General features: G+C 43.7%; 1 protein-coding gene across 25 annotated transcripts in view; it reads right to left on the reverse strand.

The window, feature by feature from the left end:
• Nucleotides 1–13,580, reverse strand: part of LOC119704331 (LIM domain containing preferred translocation partner in lipoma) — a 330,317-nt gene that overhangs the window by 236,120 nt on the left and 80,617 nt on the right. The gene's annotated exons all lie outside the window — the stretch shown is intronic.

A 13,580-nucleotide genomic window follows, 5' to 3' on the forward strand; every position in this document is an offset into this window, starting at 1 on the left:
GAAATGAGCAAGTTTAAAAAGCACTAGTGATGACTAGCAAAAGGCCCACCTCGACATACCCCTGGTCTCCCAGCTCACCATGCTCCTGGCATCACCAGGTGACCCCCAGCTCCTCCTAACTGTATCCTCACCCCTATTTTCCTGAGATCAGCCAAGTACCAAAAGTCATTAGAGAGAAGGACAGACTTCTAGCCAGTTGCACATATTTTTTTAATGAAGCCAGGCTAAAACTCATTAGCCCCACCATCAGCTGTAATTGCTAAGGAGAACCAGGACTGGCAGGGCAGCAGCTTTGCCCTCCTGGTCTGTGGTGAAGGAAGGGCAGCAGAATTTCAGCAGTTGCTCCAGATCCACACCGAAGTGCAAAAAGCAGAGAAAAAATTTGCTGAGAACCTGCCCACACAGACACTGGATATTCTTTTCATATTTGCCATGACAAAAAATTCACGTTAACATTTTTGCAAGCACTGTAAGCCTGTATCAAGTATCAGCAAAGAAGCAGACAGGTGTCCTGACCACAGAGGAGACAGCATATGCAAACAGTTTGGAATTTATTACTATTATTTTTTAAAGGGAGAAGCAAATCCCAGAGATTTTTCTGTGCATGATACATTTTCTGCTCCCTGTTTGATGTTGCTTTCAGACTTCAGACTTCAAATAGCTAACACTAACCTATGTCTCAAGCCTGCTTTAAACTGATGCCCCTTATGTGACCAGAAATGAATGCATGGTGAATCACTTATGCCACACACAGTGGGGGCGATGAGCAGTGGTCCATGTCTCCTGACTGCTGCATGGACACGGGTAAGTTGGAGGAAAGGAGATCCCAGCTCTCTGTACATCAGAGCCAGATAACTCAGCATAGAGCCTTTGCATTTTTGGAGCTGAGAGCACAAGTTCCAGGTCAACAGCACAACCACAAGTCAGAGAGAACCACCCAAGCACTGGCATTTTCTGCAAAATGTGGAGAGAGAGACATAATCTACACAGGCTGCACTTCCACTCTCTCTTGCCTGCCTTTAGGAGATGCTTAAGAGAAGCTGCATTTTAATTAGCAGCCCCAACCAAGGGAATCTGATCTTGACAGTAAGTGAAAGGCAACAACCCCAAGTTACAGACTTCAGGCTGTGTGGGTCCCAGCTCTTGGCTTCTCTGTGGACATTACTGCTTCCAGAAATTAAATCAAAACCCCACTTAACTTCACAGAGGTTGCAATTTGCATCTAAAGTACTGCCTAAGCCTCAGCTGTAATAAACAAATACAGCTCCACTGAAATCCAAGGAGTTATTCTGAGTTTGTCTGGTTACAGATCTGCAGATCCATAAACATTACAGCTCATCCAACCTCCAGCTAAGTATCTTCTAATAGAAGACCATTATCCTTGTCAGATGGATTGGGATAACTTGTTTAAAGCACTCTTGAATAGTCATTAGGATTGTTAGGTTTTGGTGGTTATATTTTAAGAATAAACCCCAGCAGCTATTAAACACTGGAACAAAGCATGTTAACGTCCACAAACAGAGCTGGAGTGGAAATATAACTATGGTTTGGGATTTTCATTGGGAAATTAGTGAAATGGAGGGAAGAAAGAAAATACAAAACCTAAACTGAGCTGTGCATGTACACTGAGAAATCAACCACATTATTTGACAGGTAACGAATGAAAAAGAAACTCAGGGAAGAAGGAAGCAACATCATGCAATTCTGTCCTCCTTCTGAGCCTTATTAATATTTTGGGCATAGTGCATAGACAAGGTGTCGGCCAAGGAAATACAGATACATTTTGCTGGCTGTCACTGTCCCTAATAGCTGACCAGGGGGGACTCCATTTCCTGGAGCCTTCCTCACCTCCTGGTAATAAACCAAACCTGCGCTGGCTGTGCTCCCCAGGAGCAGAGCAGCACTCCTGACCAGTTTTACAGATCTACAGATCTCTGCCCAGGGATGAACACCACTACACGCATGCCATGGACACACCATTGTCTTCTTTAAAACATCTCACCAAATGAACTGGTTCCCTCCAGCAAAAGGCCACTCCATCTGCTGTAACCAATCTCCTGTTCAGATTGCTGCTTTGTCACAGCTTTGCTGTTAAAGGAGAATTCTGTTTTGTTTGGGCTTTTTCACTTCTCCTGACCGAATTAAGTTGCCAAGAGTCAATTAGCAGCCAGGCCTAAGACAGGGAGAAATGCAGGAGTCTTGCTTCACGTTCTACAGAAAATACACAAGCATTCCAGGCCCTGCCATGGGATTTAGGTGCCAATTACAAAAGGCCATCAACACCTCACCACAAAGAAGTCCATTTAGCAGCTCCTCAGCCTGTGAGCCTTCTGAAGGGACAGCCCTGACCAGGACAACTCTGGGTCAGCCAGGTGGAGGGGCAGCGGGGAACACTTGAGCTATTTCCTAATCTGACTTTCATTTTATTCATTTATCACTCAAGCCAGGGAAGTACTCTGATCCACACATGTCCAGACTGGGATCTGAAGATGTGCTAAGAGTGTAACAAGGGCATTGTAGTGCTAGCCCCTATCTCACAGCCTTTGGGCTGTAGGGTGCCAGCAGATGGGGGTCACACACCCCAGCTGCTCTTCTGGGCTGGCACGCCACCACACCTGCAGGTATGGCTGTCACACCCACACAGGTGCCTGCAGCCACCACAGCTCTCTCCTGGCTCAAAAGGGAAAGGGAAAGGAGTAACACAGACACTCCACAAACACCCACCATCAGTGTGTACACAGGGGTGCTGGGAGACAGGCTTTAGAACTCCACAAAGTGCACTCCATCATAATTCCCTCCTTCTCTTCCAGTCCTGGATGCAGCCTTAAAAATCCATAGCTCCAGACAGCTAGCCCACACACTGCTATTCCAGCTCAGCGGGGAGAAGATGAACTCAATTTTGCCAGTCAAACTGGAAGCAATCAAAAAAAAAATTAGTAGTAGTATTTTCTTAAAATCAAAGAAACACGCCCCCATCAAATCAAAGACAAAACAGAAGAAATTATGTGGAGGAACAGTCCTTGCTATTGCTTCCATGGCCAAGAGTTGCAAACAAAGCTTGGGTAGCTCAGGGGCAGGAGGAGAGCCATCACAGTCTGCCAGTGTCATGCAGCATGGCACTGTCCTCCTGTCCCAAAGTGCCACTGAACCCTGACAGCAGCTCATCTTGGAGAAGGTGTTTGGTCATGATGCTCATGGCTCCCCAGCCCTGTTTACTGAGCTGGATCTGCAGAGACAAACATCTGGGACAACAACCACACATGTTCCTCTTGCACTACAAATCAACAGCTACAAGCACACAGGAACACCCAGCACATCCAGTACCCAAGCAGGGAGTGGCTGCCCGCCCCTCACCCAAGCCCCTGCCACGCACAGTGGGCAGGTTTGCTTCCTGCTTGACAAGGACCTTCTTTCCACCAGCCAATGTTGGAGCTTCTCAGAGACACCAAAGAGAAAGTCAGGCATAGCTCAAATAAGCACCTGGATCTACAAACAACAGATAAAATTCTCAAGCTACAAAACTATGTTTTAGCAAAAGTGCAATTGAACTCCATGTACTTGTTACATTTCTAAATATACTCTGGTTGTCAAGACAACAAAGAGACTGATGGATCTCTCAAGTGTACTGTATCCATTTAATTGTCAGCATTTCAAACTGACTCAAGGAGGGAAAAAAAACTGCTGCGTGATAAGTCTAATTGTCATGGTTACCACTGGCTAACCCCATAATAAATATATATATATTCTGGCTAAATGTGCCAAGCCATGTGAGGAGCAGATGGGAGACATTCTCATTACTGCAACAGCCTCCACTGGAAAACTAAACTTGAGGAAAGATGCGAGAGACTTTACAGAGATCTCAGACACAACAGACACCGTGGGCTGCATCTTCCCAGGCGTTTGGCAGCAGTTCCTCGGGCTTTTCCGCTGTGCTTATCCTCCCCAGGCGTGTTGGGACAACCCATAGGGCTGGGACTGCCTCACTTGTGAACATTCTGGTTTGGGGAATTTCATCCCTCACCAAAGAAAGCCTGATATGTCAGTTGCTACTCCTTAAAAGCCTCTGACAACATCTGATGTGCAACCACCTGGGCTTTGCACTCCCACCCTCACCCCCTTGCACTCTTCTCTCCTGATGGCAACACCCAAGCCCACAGGAATGGCTGTGCCAGGAGGCTGCTTCAGCCTGGATCTTCTGCTCCCACACTGTTAACAGCTAAACCAAGGACTATGTTCAGGCTTGGGGATGAGAAAACAAGAGGAAAGAAACAGGCCATTACTGCAAATACACCACCCTGAAGCTGGGTTGGGAAACGTCAGTGACCCCCAGCCAGGCAGTGCAACCCATCTGCTAAGTGTGATCCAGCAGTGTGAAGAGCTCCACTATTCACATGAGGTCCCTCCTGAAAGGGATGCTTTCCAAAAAGAACTCTTAAACATTGATTTTTGACACGGATCACCTTCTTCAAAATAACATCTGAGTTCTCCACCTAGATATACAATGACTGGCATTCCTTCACTGATCAGAACTCCTTCCATACATTCAGTATTCACTTTTCTTTCATTAAACCAAAGTTAAAGCTGCAGGAGAAAGGCATCAGTATCATCCAGGTATGAGAGCCAATGGAAAACTATTTACATTCACCTGGTGAGCACTGACTTAAGATTTGGACTCAAATCTTCCAAATCAAAATATTCTGTGATTCTGTGATTTCAATGAAAGGGGAAGTTTCCAATTAGTCTGAAGCTTACCCAACATCTTTGACAGAAGCCATCTCAAAGTTGAATCATCCTTAAAATCTCCCCCAAACTGTTGCACTCCATACAGATAAAAACTCTGCTTCTCTGCTGTCAGACACTTTCAGGGAAACCATAAGGTGTTGCCTAAAACCATCTCCCAGAGAGCCACAAAGTAAAATCTGGTAGGAAAACACTGCTTAAGAGAAACGCCACTTTCCAGGCGCCTCAAGCAACACATCTGAGTTCGTGATATTTTCCCTGGAGCTTGCCCCTGCTCATTACCAAGATGAACAATTTTTGAATTCCAAATATGAGATTTTCAGTAATGTAAAATGAACTTTCGTGCCTACCAATACAGTCACTGTGTGGTTCACCTCTCGTGCTGCTTCACAGAGTGGTCTGTGCCTGGAGATGGGCAGGTAATGTCAAAACAGAAGTAGCACAGAAGAGTCATCTCTGGGGCTTGTGTGAGAATTATTTCAAACAGTACTTAAATAAGGAGATTAAAACAAGTCTTGGGCACAAAGAAGCCTACGGTCTAACATAAGTCAAAGGGACCTAGAGGCAACTGGTTTTTCACACATATTTGGGTGCACACAAGCCAATGCAGCATCAGCATTTTGTCCCCAGATAATTTCAAAACTAAGCATTACCCATAAGAGTTTTAAAGAGATTATAGTCCTGAAAGCTGCATCCAGATCTTAGCTGAGCTGAAATCCCAAACAACCAAAAGCTTAAAATTATGCTTCTATTTCAACACCATGCAGGTGCAGGAACCTAAGTTTGGTTTTCCTGTTACTGAAAGTGCTCGCCTAAGGCACCATGCTTTTACAGTTATGGCTTTGGGACAACTGTTACATTCTGTACCAATAAAATATGTGCTCTCTGGAGCAAACTCCCCAGGATGACTCCTTTGCTTTGGCACAAATGGACTCATTTGGTTTAGATAAAACGATGCTCCTTTGCATCATTTTAATTTGATTTTTTTTTTTTTTTGGTAACATAGAGAAACAGTTAATTTTGCTAAATGAGTTCTCTGTTGCCATGACTTCACTGCAGACAAACACAAAGCCATCAAGCTCCTTTTCCTTGGGCACTGTTTTTTTTAAACAGGTATTTGATCATCTTGATTCTCTTGCTTCTATTCTCAACATCTGGATTCCCAGCAATATCCTGCAGTCAGACAGATACATAATGGCTATAGCTACTCAGTAAATTGCAGAGATATTCCTGCACATACCCTCACCCTCACAATCCACTTATGCCAGCTGTGCCAATGCACCTTCTGTGACTCCACAAGCAGTGCAGCACTGCCTGCAGCAGCAGGCAGCAAATCTCTCCAAATGAAACCCTAAATTTATGGGATTAGACCCTGAAAATCGTAATTCCCATGCTCCCACCCAGGGCCAGCCAGCAGGTGCCTACTCACCATCAAGCCAGGCTGTTGCCCAGGATTTTGCCCCAGTCCAAAACCAGAAGCCTCAAGTCCTTCCCACTGCCTCAGTTTCTCCAGTGGATGAAAAAGGCCGCACATGCATCATCTACCTCCATGGGGTGTTACAACATTGGCTGGGTTAATATTCACGGAGTGCACTGGGGATTAAGAGTATTATAGACTTTACTGAGGGAGAGAGCTTTTTCTTTTTTAATGTTTGCATTGAATAGACAGACTAAGTAGAAACAGCATTCGTAGCCTACAGCCATTATCCTAGTAAATGGCTTATTACAGCATGCAGCCTACCAGCTCACCTCCAACCAGTCTCGCTTAAACGCATGTAGGTGGAAGTGCTGCTCATTCCAAAGAACTTTCTTTTTTCACTGTCTCTGTCTGATGGAGACTCTGGATAGCTGGGCTCACAAGACAGGGCTTAGGATATAAATATTTCAGTACAAGCTTGTTGTTCAGTACCTATTTACAGCAATCACAGAACAATTAATTACCTCCCATCTAAGACTAATTCCCGTCTCTCCCAAAAAGGGGGGTGAGTTTTGTCCCAAGACTTTCAATTTCCTGATGAGTCACAGCAGACACACTACAATAAGCTCAATACTTCAATCAGACTGTTTCTTATCCAGATATATTCAATACATTACTAAGATGTGGAGTGTGCTATTTTAAGGGCTGATTTCAGGCATTGTATGCATAATGCTTTGTCATCTGAACACACGCCTTCTCCTGGATGAGACAGATGAACATCCTACACCACCATCCCTTCTGCCCCCCTAAATCCTATAGGTAAATAAACACTGCAAAAGCAGAAAGTAAAGAATTGCACATTTGATGCACTGATTTCTATAACACGCAGCCCTCTCTCCCACTTCCCTATTTCATTCCCTGCCCTTTGGCAAGAAAATAACTTATGTGACAGCAGCATCTGACAAGAAGAAAACATTCACAGACTGCACAGGTTGCAACAAGTCCACAGTGTCTTGCTTTCTTCGTTCTAGGGCCAAGAATCATACATTTCTTGTTCTGCCCCAAGGAGCAGCTCTGCATCCCTGTACGAATCCTCAGTTGTCCCCAGTTCCCACGCCACCCACTCACAAGCTCCAAGGCTCCATCAGGCAGGCAGGAGACACTTTGCCCAACTTCCAGCAAAACAGGTTATGGGGCTCAGCAAGTGCCCTGTGGTCCTCATTATTTACTCAATTTAACAGACTTAGATATAATTTATTGTGTCAATTGGGCAATTGTTCCCAGCTGGGTCATTTGAGCCTACAACAGGTTGCACTCTGCCTCAGCCTGACCACAGCCAGCTGAGGAAACTGCCTCAAAGCAGACTGTGAAGAGAGCAGAGCCATGGTCACATCTCGCTGGACCATGTGCAACCCTAGGGTCTCACAAGCAATGCAATCAAAAGCTCCCAGACACCAAGAGCTGCCTAAAAAATGTATGGCTGTGATGACGAATAGGTTAAAGAACATAATGTTTGCATGACAGAATGGGTACAGGTGACAGACAGTTGTGCTGCTGGTTGTAGAGTTGCTAGGCCATCAAGGACATCAGCTGCCCTAAGAACAACCACAGCACAGACACCACCTCAAGACTACCCCTGTGCTAATTGCTAACAGCAGTTTTCCCCCTGGCACAACTGGACTGTGCAAGCAGTTTCTGCACAAACAGCAGCAGTGCCAGTTTCTGCCAAGCCCATGCTAATTGCAAGTGATTCCAGCTCAAATGCTCTTAAGTCAGAAAGTATTTAGGTGACGTGTAACCAAGGTCTCACATTGGTCTCACCAGCTCTCCTGTGGTGAATGAACCTACCATCAGCTATGAAGATCTGTCACAGCTGATTCTCTTATTTCCTCCTTGAAAAAAACTTTCTCATAAATTCTTATTTTATGCCAACAAAAGTGCAGAACATTTTTGACCCTTGCAATGCCCTCAGCCTGTTGGTGTAACTGTTACAGCAGTACAGAGGAGGCAGTCACCAGTATTCCATTCAAGGTTGAAGATCCTCCAAGGCTCAGCAGCTCCTCTGGTGCTACTTTAAAAGTGTCAATGTCTCCTCATTTATCTCAAAACCTGAGAGCATCTTAGGAATGTTCAAAGAGTTTCACAAATTCTGTGAAAATGAAAAGGGCAAATGGGGAAGGATCATTTTACCTGCCCAAGCCCAGCTTGGGAGGACCGAGAAAATAAATAGACTGAGCTGTGTTTTAAGTTTAAAACACAGTAAATAGTCTCTTGAGTAGGCTCAGCTAGGTCACTTTAACTAAGGTGAGAATATTCACCTATATTTTGTTGATTTCCATTAAATACACTATTATCTCAGTCTGGGTGCTTATTGGACAGGCACCAGGCTCCACAAGACCATTGACATTCACTTTGAGCTGCAGGTGACAGAGCAACACAGCCCTAAAAACACACGAGACCCCAGCTGGAATCTCAGCATCTCTTCTCTCCATTTTTGAGTACCTGTGGTAAAACTTCTTGAGGAGAAGAAGAACTGGGCTACCCAGTTCTAACCAGGCCAGACACATCTGCTACACTGTGCAGTTTTCCCCTCCTGTAGATGACAACCAGCTCTCTTGCAGAAAGCATCAGGCAGGAGCAGAGACCCTGAACTGATGGCTGTGGCCATGCTGCAGAAGGTGCCTGTGGAGTCACTGCCGTAAGACTAGTGCCACTAACTTTGTTAAAACTAGTGTTATGAATAAAGAGAAAATATAGGATCACCAAAAAAACCAACCACCTCAACTGAAAAGGGACCATAAATTATCTTTTTTGTTTCTTTTGGAGAGCAATGCTAGTAGCATGTGGGTCTACAGACTAAAGAGACAATTGAGGAGATTCAAGCTCATCTGATATTCTTAAAACATACAAGACCAGGATTCTCCCATGCAAGGCAAGTCCACGTGTCCTCCTGGAAAGCCATTTGGAAAGTTTCTAAATGCAGTAGGAGAAAAATAATCCTGCTTGGTCCATGCCTGTTCCTCCCTCTCCTCCCATTAGCGCATGGGGAGAAGGTTGGCTTAGAGCAACACAACATTTCAATTTGAATATGAATCACTCCTCTGGTGAGAAAACAAAACAGAAGCCCATTTCATATGAGCCTTATCTGAAGATATAATGAAAACCAACACATATAACAGGAGCAATTGAAATAAAACATGGTGAAAATACTGCCTCAGACTAACAAACAACAACACTTTCAATTCTAGAAGATCCCAAAGTGTTTTCTAAACTCATAGAGCCAGAAATAATTTCATCTGCCACTGAAACATGGCTGTCTCTGGGTGGGTACTCAGCACCACGATTTAATTCATGATGGAGGGAAGAATGTCATCAAGCAGGAACTGTGAGGGAGTTCAGGACAGCATGATCTTCAGTGGGAACTGCACCATTCTTCTGGAAAGTGGAAGTTGGGTTTAATTTCAAGTTTTACAAATCAGTGTACCGCCATGTGGGGCAAGCACCTGAACATGCACAAGATGCTGTACTTAAAATTGAAGTGACTGGATGTATAAAGATGGAAATCCAACTCATGTATGCTGGAATTTTCCAACTTCTGATTCAAAAGCAAGAAAACAGCAGATAGGTAGATGATTAAAATTTCTGAACCTGCCTGGGGATTATAAATTTCTTATCATCCCACAGAGCTGAAGGGTCAGGATTTCTTCCCCCTGGTTCAGCCCAGATGAAGTTAAGGGTAAAATGCTTCTCCTCTCCCCAGCTGCCCTCCAGGAGGCACAGAAATATTCAACACTCTTAGGAACAGGCTGGAAGCAAGCACAGCATTACCATTCACCACTGCTAATGAACATCACTCTTGCACTTCAGCTATACTGAAACACTGACAGAAACTCCATTTTCACCCTCTCTCCTTTGCCCCTTGGCTCTTCCCATCCACCTGCTGGGACTGTGGCTCACCTCACGGACACTCATGGGCTGCTGTCACAGAGCTGGCCAACTAAGGCCTTTCTCGTGCTACTGAAACATCAACAAACAAGAACAGAAGTCCTTCAAGGGCAGGGGCTCTGAGCAGATGATCTGCACATTTCCAAAGCTAAATGTTTACTTCTCCTCCTGGCAGCATCTGGAAGCTTGTAGACTATTTATCTGCATCTTAGAAACAGCTATTTAGTCCTGCAAATACATCAACCATTCACCTTGACTCAAAAGAATGGTTTGCTGAGCTCTGAGGAAACAATGAAAAAAATCATCTTTTTCTTACTTTTCTGCCAAATGTCTGTTAAAGCTTTTCTGAAAGGCATTTACTTAATCTTTTCCCACATTACATTATATATACAGTCACTATTCCAGAAAGAAAACAAAACAAAACTTGGTGCACAAATGCAAACAAATCTGGTTTTGGCCAGATCTGCCTAAACCAAAAGCCAGCTTCCTCTTCTACTGGCTCAGGAGCAGAGACCCAAAGCCAGATAGATCCTAAGATTTCTGAGAGGCTGACTTTTGGATAGACTTCTTTGAGTTTGTCTTCAGTACCTTGGGACTGCATGACAATTCAAGGGAAAATGCCTTTAAAATGAACATGGATTTGAACAGCAATTTGAAAAACTAGTACCAAGCCATTTTTCTCTGTAGCAGTGACATCTCTCCAACCATACAATCATATTCTTGCCAGATGGGAGACTTGTCCTCATCTTGATTTAAGCAGACCTAATTAATTTCAGTTTTGTTGGGGAGGGGGAAAAAATCTACAACTCAATAAACAAGAAAGGAAAATTACAATGAGCTTAACATGCCATACAGGTAAGGGGAATTGCCAGGAGATTCAGGTTAAAAAAATTCACCACTGATTCATCAAACGAGTCATTGAGATGTCTTAAGAACAAGCTATTAAGAGAAGTCACTCTTCCTCTCCACCTTTTATTATTAGCTACTGCTGGAAGTGATCTTTTCTGCAAATCTCAAGACCATTTTGAAGTGCTGGAGATTTTAGGAAGTGAAAAGTACTTCTCAAAATGAATTTAACTGCTTCAAAAATCTTCTATTAAAGGTTGCATTGTGCTTCTTTCTTACCACTGGCTATCTCAGATGAACTACCCCCAACACAAAAAGAAAAAAAAAAAAGGCCACTGTGCAGTACTAGTTGAGGGTCCAGGTTGGATGGGGCTTTGAAAAATCTGGTCAAGAGGAAAGTGGCCCTGCCCAGGGAAGGGCTGGAAGATGATCTTTAGGGCTCCTTCAAACCCAAACTGTTCTATGAGAGTCCCAAATTTGGTGATACAGGTGCTTTTAAGTTGTAGAAACTGAGCAAGAGAGAAGTTACTGAAACAAGGAAAAGGTGGTCCAGGGCCACTGGAGAAAGCCACTTCCAAAGCCCAGGAGAACCAAGGATCCCCTAGTGTCAGCTCTGCCACAGCCTTGAGAAGAGCTCTGTCAGGGAGCTGGCACTGCCTGCAGCCAGCAGATTCCAGAATCTGCTCAGCCTGGCAGGAGAGTAGGAGGTGAAGACTGCTGGCAGGAGCAGGCGGAGCAGCAGAGCTGGTGGAGATCATAAATGGAGGAGTGTTGTAAAACACGGAGGTGAGCACAGGCTGACGCTCACCTTCACAGCTCCCCCCAGAAAAGCACGGCTCTCTGTCAGACTCTCACAGCTTTGAAACACGTCCAGATTTCGCTGGATCAATCCAGGAACCTCATTCCTATGCATGTTTGTTCTCACACGCAAACACGGCGAGGTTTTAACCACACACATTTTGCACAAGTCCCACAGGCCCAAACTTTCAGGTTAATCAGGAAACTCGGTCTTAAATGGGATTGTAAACCAAAGGAAAGAGATTATAGATAAACGTAACAAAGAACTGCAGAGCAGTTTGGGTGAGAAGGGAGCTTTAGAGCACTCCAGCACTGAGGTACTCCAAAAAGAAGACCTTTTCTTAAAACAGGACTTACTTAAAAGGATTGCACCAACAGTTCTTCCAAAACTGATTTTATCACATAAAAAATATGGGCTGGGCTCCCTCCATTTAATATCACTCCCAAGTGGAAAGTTCTCATCAAAATTATAACATGTTCAGTTCCAGTAGAACAATTAGGTGACATTAGGTAGGCAGTTGTGACTCTCAGAAATAAATGACCTTGCTATTTACCACTATGTGCTATACCTTTAAAAGTTTCCAAAAGTAATGGTCTGTTTCTGTGCATACTGGAATATTCAAGAGCATTTCATATCGTTTCTCATATCAAGAAAAGAGCAATTAGATCAATAATGAAACAGGAGAGCTCCCTTTTACTTTCTGCGGTTTGCAAAGAGGTTCATGTTTCTGTGTGAGCACAGCTCTTGTTTTAGTGATGTGAAAGTGTGTGGTTTGTGCGATACCCAGTTTCTTCTAATATTCGAGTTTCTGTTGTTACCTACCTACAATTTACAGTAAAGGATCTTTTATTCTCACACCTCTCAATCTCAAAATTAGATCAATTTTCCCAACAAGATTTTATTACCCATGCAAACCTTTAACAAATACTGGAAAACTTACTGACAACACACTCCTCGTAAATACAGCATGAAACCACCCAAGACATCACTATTGCTACCAAGTCTACCTATGCATGTGTCTGTCTATACAGACACATGAGGCAGCAAACACACACCTTACTTTGGGGAAAAGAAATATTTTTATGTTTGGAAAAGCAACTAGAATTTCAGTTAAATTCATGCTGACAGGCCCAAGGCACCACATGCAGTGGGTAAAGATTATTAAGCAACACTTGAACTACTGTGTGTACATCACTATTGTGCTATTTGTTGTGATTAGATTGCTACTATTTTCAAAAGATTTCAAAATATTTAAAATTTGTTCCCTCCCTCTGAAAAGCACAAATCTAATTCTAGCAAAAATTTGTGAAGAACCCTCCAAATGGGAAGGACACTGCAGTTACTGGGGATGGGTAATCTACTGTCTCAAGCACGAAACCAAACTAAGCCATTTATAGCATTTTGGCCCTCTCCACAACAGACAAGAGCACTGATATTTTAGCCAGAAATGTTAATTTCCAGATAGTTGTTTCTGGCCATGTGCTCTACTCCACAATCTTTGACTGTGCTCTCCCTGTGGCTCTCAAAGAAATGCATCTTTGTCAAATATACTGAAGGTCCTAAAGAGAAAATTCTCCTGCTGCTACAGCACAAACATCAATTCAACAACAAAAATCCAAAACCAACTAGAATACTAAATATTTCTAAAGAAGCAAAGTAAACCAGCAGCAGCAATGTTTTAAACCCTCTGTTGAGTCATCTGGTCAGCTCTGTAGTGTGAACCTACTGAATCACACACTAAAGAGTCTCCACTTCTCAGTGATGCCCCATTCTGCATCTCTCTGGGCCAGCCTCGTAGTTTGCATACAAATATTGTTAATGGTCATAAAATCA

This window comes from Motacilla alba, chromosome 9 (genome assembly GCF_015832195.1).
Source record: "Motacilla alba alba isolate MOTALB_02 chromosome 9, Motacilla_alba_V1.0_pri, whole genome shotgun sequence".
Lineage (NCBI taxonomy): Eukaryota > Metazoa > Chordata > Aves > Passeriformes > Motacillidae > Motacilla > Motacilla alba.